Here is a 12,381-nt window from a genome sequence, read left to right on the forward strand (position 1 = left end):
AAGTTGTTGCAGAAGAACTTGCAACTAAAAATATTTATTCTATATTTCAAACTGTAACTAAATTGTCAAGCGTCAATTTGCAATATCTCGCATCCTTCTATCCCCACCGCTTACTTATCTCTCTCAAATAAAAAATCTAGCCTTGCCCTCCGTTGCATTAGCCAAGGCTTTCATTCATTGTTTCTTAATGCAAGAGACCAAATTTTCTACAATTGAACATAAATTCTGGTAACAATTTATGCAAAGTTGAAAATGTAAAGAAAAATAGAAGTTTTTTTTTCGTATCTTATTAATGGAAAAACTAGCTCAATACAATATAAAAGAGAATTCAAGATCGGTGTACTACTGCTGCTATGCTGCAAAAGTCACTCAAATTTGTACGAGAAGATAGACAGATTATATGGCGATTTGATGAGGAGATAATCGGGAACCACTATTTGCTGATTCCCTAACTTTAGTATGGAACTAGATAACAACTTTATAAGGTCACTGTTTATATCCAACTCACAGCCTACAAGGCTAACCTTTTCATTATAAGGTTTTCTCAAATAGCCGCGGTGATGAAGGAAAATTAATTTACTTCTACTTATATATTATCTTACTCTTACTCCTAAGATAAACTTAAGGCTAGAATACTTTCTTAATGCTTGAATGTTAAACAAAGGAACCCAGCCCCTCTATATATAGAGATCGGTTATAACGAGTCTCACTAGGACTAGCCCTAAAGGCTGACACAACTCGAATTAGGATTTACCTTAAAGACTTACATAATTTAATTAGACTTGCTTTAAAGACTTACATGAGTTAACTAGACTTGCCTTAAGTGCTTACATAAAAGATAAATAACCTAAAGATAAGCATGACTTAACTAAATCAGCATTCCTTATCCTTCTTAGATTGATTCTTCATTCTGCTACAAATAGACTTCGAATCTGGAGAAATCTTGAATACAGAAGTTGTAGATCAGGACGTCTTCAATCTTCTCCAAGTAGTTTCGTAATATTTTATCATTTGTGGAATATCCTTTGAATATTTTTTCAAAACTGTGCATAGATGAATTAGTTAACTAATAAATTCTAACCTAATAAGACTCTAACAAAAGTAAATAAGTAGATAAGATAACTAGACTCAATCCATTGAGCCCAATCTCCCCTTAAAGAATAAATATTCTCTACCTTGCATTGATAATTTGCTTGACCAGTTAATGGGAGGTAGAGTATTCTCAAAAATAGACTTAAGGGTTGGTTACCATCAGTTAAAAATCCATGAGGAGGATCTTTCTAAAACTTCTTTTCGTACTAGATATGAACATTATGAGTTTTTGATCATGCCATTTGGACTGACTAATGCTTCAGCTATATTTATGGATCTAATGAATATAGTTTTCCAACCTTATTTGGATCAATTTGTAATAGTTTTCATTGATGATATACTAATATATTCAAGTAGTGAAGAAGAATATGAGTATCACTTGAGGTTAATTCTTCAAATCTTGAGAGAAAAGAAATTTGTCAAATTTTCAAAATATGAGTTTTGCCTAAATCAGGTGATCTTTCTAGGACATGTGGTATCATAGGAAGGGATCAGTGTGGATTAGTCCAAAATGGAGGCTGTACTGAAATGGAGTCAACCAACTAATATCACAGAAGTGCATAGTTTTCTTGGTCTGGCTGGATATTATAGAAGATTTGTAGAAGGATATGCGAAGAAAGCTATGCCTCTTACTAGGTTGACTCGAAAAAATCAAAGATTTGACTAGAATGAAGAGTGTGAAAATAATTTTTAGGAATTAAAAAGACCAATTTTGATTATTCTTTGTAGTGGAATAAGATTTCAAGTGTATTGTGATGCCTCATGCAAAGGATTAGTTGTGTTTTAATGCAGAATGGTAAAGTAGTGGCATATGCATCGAGGCAGTTGAAAAATTATGAACAAAATTATTCTACTCATGATTTGGAGTTGGCTGCTGTATTGTTTGCTCTAAAAATTTGGCGGCACTATCTTTATGGAGAAAAATGTGAAACTTTTACAGATCATAAAAGTCTCAAATATTTGTTTACTCGGAAAGAACTTAATTTGAGGCAAAGGAGATGGTTGGAATTAGTGAAGGATTATGATTGTACAATAAATTATCATCTAGGTAAGCAAATATTGTTGCAGATGCCTTAAGTAGAAAGTCAACTAGGAGTCTAGCATTTTTAATTACCCAACAAACTATGATACTTAAGGATCTACAAAAGCTAAAAGTTCGAATTGTGACCAAGGATAGTGGAGTTGGTTTATTAGCACAATTTCTGTCAAGCCTACATTGATAGATAGAATTAGTGCATCTCAGAAAACTAATACTAAAGCTATACAAATTGTGAAACAAGTACAGAATTATAGTAAACCAGATTACTCTATAGACTATATCGGGATACTGCGATGTAGAGGCAGATTATATGTTTCTAATTGTGAAAAACTTAGAAATAAAATTTTAAATGAAGCTCATATTTCTACTTATGCTATGCACCCTTGGGGAACAAAAATGTATCATGAGTTGAAAAAGAAATTTGGTGGGAAGGAATAAAAAAAATATTGGAGAATTTGTGGCTAAGTGTTTGACTTGTCAGCAAGTCAAGATTGAGCATTAGAGGCCTACAGGCGCATTGCAACCTTTACAGATTCTTGAATGGAAATTAGAATATATTAATATGGATTTTATAACAGGATTACCAAATATACAAAAAGGGAAAAATGCAATTTGGGTGATTATTGATAGACTAACCAAATCAGCACACTTTTACTAATTAGTACTACTGATTCAATGGAGAAAAATGCAATTTTGCTCACCATAGAATTCCTGTTAGTATCACTTCAGATAGAGATTCTCATTTTGTGTCCACGTTTTGGAAGCAATTTCATCAATCTTTTGGAACAAAATTATAATTTAGTACAACTTATCATCCACAGATAGATAGTCAATCTGAACGTACTATTCCATCATTGATTTTGGGTTAGGTTGAGACAAACATTTACCATTGATAGAGTTTGCTTATAATAACAACTATCATGCTAGCATTGGTATGCCTCCCTATAAAGCATTAGGTAGGAAATGCAGATCACCAATTAATTAGGAAGAAGTTGGAGAAAAGAAGGTTGAAAACTCAATACTAGTGCAAGCAATAGTTGAGAAGATTAAGATAATTAGAGAACATATGAAGGTGACACAAAGTAGACAGAAGAGTTATGCTGATAATAGAAGACATGATTTGGAGTTTTAGGTTGGGGACAAAGTATTATTAAGAGTTTCACCATGGAAGGGTGTGTTCTACTTTGGAAAGAAATAAAAGTTAAGTCCTAGGTATATAGGATAGGGGTGGCAAAAATTGACCTGACCCGATAACCCGATACAATAACTCGGCTGTTAATCGGATTTGGATTTAGTATAATCGGGTTCGGGTCATAAACGGGTCAACCCGCCCAACCTGATTATTAATCAGGTCGTATTCGGTTTTATACCTCTGACCCGCTTAACCCATTTAACTCGTTTAAGTAAACAAGTCGAATCGGGTCAGGTCGGCCCGCCAACCCACTGTATATATATATATATATATATTTCTAAGCTTTTCTAACCCTAACCCTAACACCCAACCCATGTGACGAGTCCCCACTCGCCACTTCCCATCTCCAAGAGCCAATGTAACACCCAAACTCTAAACACGTGCATGGCACGAGCTCACACGGCATGTGCATAGCACCTGACCATTTGGTTATATACTGACAATCAAATAAACTTATAGCAACATAATAATTTTATCCACAACATCTAAACTAAGAATAACTCAAGTCTAACTGTCAACAGCATACAAATAACCCTACATGGGCCCTACACGGGCCACAACACATCATCAAGAGCTTTTCACAACTACATATACACAACGGTAGTATATACATAATTATACACGTACAATATCACCTGCTAAAATATAAGACAAGGATACAGATACACTTTGGAGGATATCTACTAGTACATCAGATAAGATAACTCGCCTGGCATGTAACACTAACCACACTCTACTCCTCACTCACCGGCAAGACCTCTAAGGGAATATTCTGCTCCTCTCGTTCACCTCGATTTTTAGAAAGGAGAAAACAAGGGAGTCATGAGCTAAAGGCTCAGTGAATAAACCTTACCCTGAATCAATGATACCAAACAGAGAGTAAATCAAATACTGGATAATATGAATCAGGAAGAGTATCATATCATGAATGAGTAAATGGATGTGTCATCAATAATACATAAATGAAATATAGATAACATGTCATAACTGATAAGAATACATAATCCTCGACAATGAATAAACAGGTCACCACGTCATATGATCATCATAACTCTCTCTCTCAAATATGATATATGATGCATGCCAACCATGACAATGCTATGATATCAAATGCAATCATATATGATGTATATTGATCACTCAATAATCAGGTATGTCAGATAATAATGAACTCGTATGCATTTCTCAACATCACGATCATCACCGACATCTCGGTATAATATCATCATACTAGACCACTGTGCACAGTCAACATCCAATACCCGGTCTCAACATCATGCCCGAAGGCTCTAAGCACACTCCGGCATCCGCAAAGAGTATCTCAAATATAATCATACACTGCCATCCGCTAAGGGTATCAACATCCATCCAGACCGGGCACCCCACATAGTTGACAGAAACCTCGTGAGGATAACTCGCCACATATGCCCTGGCGAACGGCATGTGTCCAATTGTCTGTGCGCACAGACTCAACTGACCTTGGACATGGGTCACGAGATATCGTATATTAGCGACCATAATCATCACTCCAGGCACCCCTAACCCTGGCGCCTACTCGGGTATCCTCACGCTTTCTATCAACTATCCTATAAATCATATTTCATGCTTTCCTTCTAAATGCCAGATCATATGCATATATCCAGTACAATAATAAGTCAATACATAATAGGAATTTTATGTGGAACAGGAATCAAGAGAAAAATGATGCAATATAGTCTCCAACTATATCGTTAACATATGCATACTCTTGCTAATCTATTACATGCATACTCATGCTTAAAATCGACTGGACATAACCTTACAGCAGTACAATCATCTCTCCTCATCTCTATTTATCATCATCATACTCATATCCGAGATCAGCCTAATTATATGCATGATAAAAATATGCTCGACTGTAATCATCTCTTATAAAGTCATATAATCATGCTGGAGGCCAAAACATGCATGTACATAATATATAATATAACCTAATTTGAGAAAGGCGTCTCGGGATCTGAAATTATTTATAACAAATATGCCAGTCTTTCTATTAATTAAAATTAACCCGACAAAAGGATAGTTTCTTGTTGTAATTATGTACTCTTCATTTCTATATTTGTTTTTGTTATTTATTAATCATAATTATATTATTTAATAATGTATTTAAAATATATTTTATCTGTCTATTATTCTCTTTGATGATTAAGAAAATAAGAATTAAGTTAGTGCAATTAATTACGTAAGAATATACGTACATAACCATATATAATTACTATTACCTACTTAGTATTAAAATAGTAATTTATATTGCAGATATTTTGCTAAACATGATATAATTAGAACTATATACTAACTATGATATAATTATATTTAATTTGTATAACCTAAATACATTAAAGTAACTGAGCTAAACTAATTGTGCATATATATATATATATATATATATATGACTATATATAGTGCTGGGCTCAGCCCAGCACCATGCAAAACAACGCGCTGGGTTGAGCCCAGCGCCTGGCGCTGCAAGGGCACTGGGCCAAGCCCAACACCCCTTGCAAGATGTAGTCAGAGGAGAGAAGGGAAGAAGGAGGAGGAGGAGAGGAAGAAGAAGAAGAAGAAAGAACACGGAAGAAAGGAGAGGGTTGGGCCGTGGGGGAGGGGTGCGGCCGCTGGTGGCCACTCAACGGCCGGCTTCTCGCCGACGGCTCAATCCTCCGACGGTCCCAAGAGGAAGCCGACAAAGAGAGAAAGAGAGATAGAGAAAAAGAGAGAGAAAGAGAAGGAGGGAAGCTCACCGGCGCTAGTGGAGGTGGCGGTGGCAGTGGGTAGAGAGAGAGTGTGTTTTGAGAGAGAGAGAGAAAGAGAGAAAGGTGAGAAAGAACCCGAAAGAAAGAAAAAAAGAGAGAGAGAGGAAGAAAAGGGAGAGAGGCGGTGGGGAGGGAGGCTGCGGCGACGAGGGCGGGGGCCCACCACGCTAGCTGGCTCGGCCAGGTTGGCCGAGCCAGCGCTTGGGACGCGTGGCGCCCATCTCCGCTGCCACTGCATGGCACGAGCTATCGTGCCATGCAGTGCAGGAATTTTTTTTTTTTTTTTAACCTTGGGTTATTACAACCAAGCACTGCCCCTTACCCATGCCTCCTTACCCCGAGCTCCTCACGTCGTCGCCCCTTACCCCTTACTCCTCGTTCCTCACTCCTCATGTCGTCACCCCTTACCCTTCACTCCTCACTTCTCACGCCAAGTAACGCCATCGGATCTCCTCACGCTGAGTAACGCCGCCGGATCTCCTCATGCCGTTGGATCTCTCTGTCACTTATGTCACCGGATCTCCTCACTCGGTCACTCCTCACGGCGATCACGTCGTCAGACCTCCTCGTCACTCATGACGAAGAAAGTTATATGGTTTTCTTGAATAGTGAACTTATATGGTTTTTGCTTCTTTTACTGTTTTCTTCTTCTTGGAGAAAATTTCAAGGAATAAGGTGAAAGGAGTATGCCTTATTGTTGATTGTTTGAGAAAGTCCATGGATAACATGGCCAGATCTTGCGGTCAATTTCAAGAAATATAGGTATGTTTGTTTGCCTTTTTTCAATATTTTGATAGATTTGAAGCTGCATTTTAATGGCTCCAGTTGTAATAACTTTTTCAATTATGAAAAACTTATTTCTTTCTTCATCAATTTTTCTAGATCTCACTGAGAAGGATCTCAACAGTATTAAAAATCCTCCAAGTCAATTTGTTTCTTTCACTAGTTTCTTATCCTTTGAGAAAAACTCGAGAAAGAGTAGGTAAGAGGAGCATGCCTTGTTGTTGTTGACTGTTAAAAAAAAATCATGGAAAGCCTGAGCAGATCTTGTGATCAAATGCAAGAAGTATAAGGATGTTTATTTTAATAGATTTGTATTTATGCATAAAGAGAAAGTTGAATTTTGGCAGCTCCAGTTGTAATTGTTATTTTTCACTTATGAAAAATGCTTTCTTTCTTTCATCGATTGCTTTCAGATTTGGTTGAGAAGAATTTGGGCAGTACCAATTATACTCTATATCAATTTGATTTGGTTGAGAAGAATTTGGGCAGTACCAATTATACTCTATATCAATTTGTTTCAAGAAGGGAAAGATGTGAATATTACTCTAATGATCCGATTAAATAGTTGGCTTTTCATACCCTCTGTCTTTCCTGTATTTTCCTCCCAGTAAACATAGATGTAGTTGTGAACATATTTTTTTAATTGCAATTACTATTAAGTCGTTACTTCCTAATTAGTTGCAATCTTGCAGAGATTTCTATGTACCAATTTACAGCTTGCTTAAATTAATTTAGCACGCTCGGTAAATTGCAATAATAGTACAAATTTTTTCGATGTATATTAATCAAAAGCCCAATATAAACTTTAGCCATAATCAGAATTTTGGGAGATGAATAAAAGGTTGGAATATTATTTCATTCTTCCATTTTATAAATTTGTAAATATAAAATTTATATTAAACGAGTTAGACGGGTCGTATTAACATGTCGGGTTAACATGATCCGTTTAAGTATATGGGTTAGATGGGTCATGTTAGCGTGTCGTGTTAACCCAACCCTTTTATTAAACGAGTTAGGCGGGTTGTGTCGTGTTATTCGTTTATTAATCGGGTCATGTTCGTGTTTACTAAATGCAACCTATTTATTAATCGGGTCATATTCGTGTCAAGGTAAAATTGACTCGACATGAATCTAACCCGACTCGAACCCGCTTAACCCGATCCGATTGCCACCCCTAATATAGGACCTTATGAGATTCTTGAACGAGTGGGGCCTATAGCATATAGAGTAGCTTTACCACCTGACTTAACACAAATTCATAATGTGTTCCATGTGTCAGTATTAAGGAAATATATATATCAGATCCTTCGCATGTGATCCATTATGAACCAATGCAGCTTCAGTAAAATCTATCATATAAAGAGCAGCCTGTGAAGGTCCTTGCTAGGAGAGATAAGGTACTGCAAACTAAAGTTATACCTTTAGTAAAAGTTTTACGGAGAACTATGCAGTAGAAGAAGCATCTTGGGAGCGTGAGGATGAGATACGATTAAATTATCCAGAATTGTTTAGAGGTATGTAAATTTCAAGGTCAAAATTTTTATAAGGGGGGAAGGAAAATGTAATAACCCGAGTACAAAAAAAAAATTTAATTAGCAGGGCACGACGCGACCAGCCATGCTGTGGCCGGCCTCGTGCCATCATGCTGTGGCAATGGTGGATGTGCCATGCATCTCTACCGAGCCACTCTTCTCCATGTCGCGGCGACGCGTGGAGGTGGGACTAAGCCTACGAGCCACTCCACCGCCACCATGTAACCAACCTGATCTCTCTCTCTCTTCCTCTCTCTCTCTCTCTCTCTCTCTCTAATTTTCTCCTCTCTCTCCTCTCTCTCCTCTCATTCTCTTGATCTCTCTCTCCCAAGCAGCCACCGACCACCGGGAAGAGCCACCGTTACCCCTTCTACCCGCCGGTGAGTCTCTCTCTCTCCTTCCTTCTTTCTCTCTCTCTCTCTCTCCCTCTAGTTCTTACAGTTTCCTCTCGGGGCCGCTAGAGGATTGAACCACTGACGAGAGGTCGGCCACTGAGTGGCCACTAACAGCCGTACCCCTCCTCAGCGGCTTAGCCCCTTCCCCTTTCCTTCTTCTTCTCCTTTTTCTTCTCCTTCTCCTCCTCCCCTTCTTTTCTCCCCTCGGGTAGGTTGCCCCTAGATGAAAGGTGCAAGTTGCCCCTACTATGTTGAGGTGTTGAGCTGAGCCCAGCACTACGTATAGTTTTTTAAAAAAATATATATTATTGATTACTATTTAAATTATATGTGATTATGTTATTAGTTAATCTAATGTATTTAATTTATATGAATTAAATCTAATTATATCATGGTTAGTAAATAAATTTAATTATATTAGGTTTAGCAAAATACCTGCAATATAAATTACTATATTAATCCTAGCTAGATATAGTAATTATTAGAGTTATGTACAACATATATTCATATGTAATTATTTGCATTAATTTAATTCTTACTTTCTTAATTATCAAAGAGAATAAGAGGTTGATAATTATGTCTTAAATAAATTATTAGGATAGTATAATTATGGTTAATGAATAACAAAACAAATATAGGAATTAATAGTATATGATTACAATGAGAAATTATCCTATAGTCGGGTTAATTTTAATTAGTGGAAAGACTGTATAAATAATTTCATATTCTGACCCCCCCGTTCAAGACCCCGTAGACCTAGCTATCGAGGAATGATTGTTGTTGTAGCAGCGTGAACAAGTGGTCATTTGGTAATTACAGTGGTGGTGAGTAGTCCTATCCCCTAGACGTTTTTCTCAAATTATGTTATATTATATATTATGTATATGTATATTTTGGCCTCCAACATGATTATATAACTTTATCTAGAGATAATTACGGTCGAGCATATTTTATCATGGATGTAATTAGGCTGATTTTGGATATGAGTATGATGATAATATATAAAGATGGTTACAGATGAATATACCGTTGTAACTTTATGTCTAGTTGATTTATAGTATGAGTATGCATGTGATAGACTAGCATAGGTATGCATGTATTGACTATCTAATTGGAGACTACATTACATTATTTTTCTCTTGACTCATGTTCTACCAAAATTTATGTTATACATTGACTTGTAATTATACTAGATATATGCACGCGATCTATCATATAGAAGGAAATATAGAAATCTAATTGATAGGATAGTTGGTAAAAAGCATGGAGATACCCGAGTAGGCACGAGGGTTAGGACGCGCTTGGTAGATGATTGATCGCTCGCTTAGTCACGATCATGTGGCCTTACGTTTGAGATCGTTAGTCTGTGTGCGCAGTAGACATTTGAACACATGTCATTCGCCGGGGCATATGTGGCGAGTTATTCTCACGTGTTTCTATCAGCTAGAATGATGCTCGGTCCGGATGAATGTTGATACCCTTTGCGGATGGCAGAGTGTGATTATGTTTGAGATACCATTTATGGATGGCAGGGTATGCTCTAAGCATTCGGGCATGTTGATGAGATCGGGTACCGAATGTTGACTATGCAAAGTGGTCTAGTATGATAGTGTTATATCAAAATATTGGTGATGATTGTGTTACTGTGAATTGCATATGATTATTGAGTAATTCTTATAATTTAGATACCATTGTATTTGACATCATGACATGGTCAATATGTATCATATGTGTTATATTTAAGAGTAATACAATGATAGTATGACATAGAGGTTTAGTTATACATTGTCAAGAGTTTGTGTTCTTAATCAGTTATAACATGATACCTACTATAAATCTGAGATTATCGAGGACTTGCTTATATGTTCATTCATAACATGATGCTTCTTTCTAATTCATATTATCTAGTATATAATTTACTCTCATTTTGGCATCATTGATTCGGGGTAAGATCTATTCACTGAGCATTTAGCAGATGACTCTTTATTTTCTCATTTCTAAAAATCCAAGTGAACTAGTAGAGCAGGATACTCCTTTAGAGATCTTGCCAATGGGTGAAGAGTAGAGTGTAGTTAATATTATATGCTAGATGCGTTATGTTATATGATGTATTAGTAGACATCTTTCAAAGTGTGTCTTTATCTTTGTCTTATATTTTAGCAAGTGATTTTGTACTTGTATAATTATATATATACCATCGTAGTGTATATGTAATAGTGGAATGCTCTTGATGAGTTGTTTCTAAGATCGTCCAGGCTTCTTTTGCTATATCACAAGTAGAAATTCTTCTAAATTCTTCCAAGGAAACACAACTAAAAATTGCATTTATTGCTTTGCTATTCTAGCCAACTATTTCATAATCTGTCTTATCCCATGACTCAATCGGTTTCTCAATAAATTTATCATTCACCATGTATATTGGTGGACTCCAACCGTTCACAATGGCCATCCATACTCGCTCATCTATAGACTTCAAATAAGCTCTCATCCTAGCTTTCCAATATCCATAATTTGATACATCTAGAATAGGAGGTATAATAGATGATGGTCCATCTCTATGAAAATCTATGCCTATCTGATCTCTCTCAAAGGGTGAGAGAACCTGCACTGATACCAATTGAAAAAACCCCTAGACACACATATGTATCTAACCTCTAGGTAATGATATCGCTCGTTCACCTAAGTAAAAGTCGAAAGAGATATTAAAAATGAAAGTAGAGATGAACACCAAGATTTTAACGTGGAAAAACCCAAACGAGAAAAAAAACCACGGATCCAAACTCGGATCAAAACCAATCACTAGAATATTAGCAGTTACAAGACTGACTCACAAAACAACCCGTCGATCCAAACGACTTTGTTCATCTCAGTCTTGCTCGCTAGAATCCACAATTCACTGCTTCTCGTGATTGAAGTCCAACCTCAGTAGCCCTCGAGATTGATCTTTCGTCTAGATAGCCCTTAAGACAAAAGATTTAGATTTGTAGATAAGAAGGACCTTATTAGTTGAAGAACCGATATAGCCTCAAGAAGTCTCCTTCAATAATCTTCTTCCACCACCCTAGATGTAACAACCCAATCTTATTAAAAAAAAAAAAAAAAATTTGGGCACGACGCGACCGGCCACACTGTGGCCGGCCTCGTGCCCATGCAAGCTGCGTATGCAGCTTGCGTGGTGGGGGTGCCACGTGCCCGCTGCCGCTGCCGCAGCCAATGGGCTGCGACCAGCTGGCCGCGGCGGGCCCCGGCGCCGCCGCAAACCGCCCTCACCGCCTTCCCTCTCTCTCTTTAAATCTCTCTCTCTCTCTCTCTCTCTCTCTCTCTCGCCGAGGCCGGACTATCGCCGCCGCCGCCACCTCCACGAGCGCCGGTGAGCTCTTTCTCCTCCTCTCTCTTCTTCTCTCTTCTTCTCTCTCTCTCCCTCTCTCTCTATCTCTCTCTCTCTCTTTCTCTTTCTCTTACCTTGGGCTCGGGCCCGTCGCAGCCGAGCCGCCGACGAGAGGCCGGCAGCTGGCTGGCCACCAGCTGCCGGTGCCCTCCCCACCGGCCCGGGTCCACG

The sequence above is a fragment of the Typha angustifolia genome, chromosome 14 (assembly GCF_048772165.1).
Source record: "Typha angustifolia cultivar Huaian chromosome 14, ASM4877216v1, whole genome shotgun sequence".
Lineage (NCBI taxonomy): Eukaryota > Viridiplantae > Streptophyta > Magnoliopsida > Poales > Typhaceae > Typha > Typha angustifolia.